At 38.7% G+C, this 1,544-nt stretch overlaps 1 pseudogene; it reads left to right on the forward strand.

The window, feature by feature from the left end:
- Positions 1 to 223: 223 nt before the first annotated feature.
- LOC147438624 (uncharacterized) lies at positions 224 to 883 on the forward strand (annotated as a pseudogene).
- The last annotated feature ends 661 nt before the right edge of the window (positions 884 to 1,544 follow it).

Consider the following 1,544-nt stretch of genomic DNA (forward strand, 5'->3'; position numbering starts at 1 on the left):
GCAGATATCTCCAAATCGAAAGTCGTCAGAAAGAAAGCATATCTTGTCAAAGGATACCAGAGACAAACTGATTACTAAAATATTGGAGGTCAAAGGCATCAATGATATTTCGATTGAGAATCAAGCTACAAAGAAAGATCAGCTACAAAAGATGGTCTCAAATAGGTTGGAATTTTTCAGGACTGAAGTCGAAAGATCAAACAAAGATGCTGCGGACGATCCAATGTCAGAGGAAGTGGATGAAGAAATTATTTGTGATCCAGAACCAGAGCAGGCACCGGCAATCAAGGACTTGCCACTGAAGATTTTAACAAGCAGAATGGTGGAATCAAAGATTCTACATAATAATGCTAATAGCACAGATAGTTCAGCGCTCATGAATGTACCTCAGAATTCAACAAAGACAGAGATCAAGTCTCAAAGCCAAGAAACAGACATCTCAATGTGTTCAAAGGCAGACTTGAATCAAAAGGAAGAGGCGGTCATAAAGACAGATCCTAATATTATCTCGCCAATTGAAGAGGCCACGGAACCAAAGGTGACACAAATCACAATTAACTTGAACAAACAGAAGCAAATGGTGCATCAAGCACATGAAGCCTATCAAAAGACCTACAAACAGATCAATAAAGAGCAATGTGAACCAAAGGCCACGGTAAGCATTGCATCTGGAGAAAAGAGTCAACATACTTCTGTCCAGCTGCTACTAGCAGAGGAAATTGAAGACTCAAACAGATTGTGAAAAATAGAGGCACAAAGGACTGTTCAAGTCAATTTAGATGCAGAACTCACCAAAGCATGTCATCCACAAGCAAAGAAGTCACAAATGCAGCTAAACAATCAATGCGAACAACTGTGGATTCAACACCCCAGAGAAAGATAGACCAACATTCTACACTAAAGTATAAAAAGGTCTTTCAGCCAAAATACCCAACGATGAGTAAACAAAGACACAACAGGCACATCAAAACCTATGTTGCGGCCAATGCCATCAATGTCAAAGATCCAGTTTGGGTAAATGATCCTAGTCCAAACAATTCAGGTAAACAAATGGGATGGATTGCCTCCCAATACAGCTTAGAAGAGCAAGGCTACTACAGTGGTCAACCAAATGTTTGGTTACCCAAACCAAAGATATCAGGCTATACACTAGCAAATGGCTTCAAACCAAAACAACAAACAGGAAAATCAATAAAAATTTCAACTCAAAAGAGGAGATCGAACAACAGGGCTAGAAACAGGTTCAAAAATGAGTCTCAATCTAGGAGGCCTACATATCTTCAAGGGAATTTACCAACCGTGATTCCCAAAAATGGCACGAAATAGATACAATTGAATACAAAAGTACAAAAAAAAATATTTGTTCCATCAAATATACTTCAAGTGCAGGGATATTACAAAGGACAAAAACAAATATGGCTACCCAAGGCACCACGACCAGATTTTACACAACTTGAAGATACTTACAGCAACAAACACCGACAGATCGAGGATACACGTCAAAAAGTCAATATGTCGTCTATAAAAATAAGCCAACAAAAAAT

Source organism: Adiantum capillus-veneris, chromosome 16 (genome assembly GCF_014529385.1).
Source record: "Adiantum capillus-veneris isolate H3 chromosome 16, ASM1452938v2, whole genome shotgun sequence".
Taxonomy (NCBI): Eukaryota; Viridiplantae; Streptophyta; class Polypodiopsida; order Polypodiales; family Pteridaceae; genus Adiantum; species Adiantum capillus-veneris.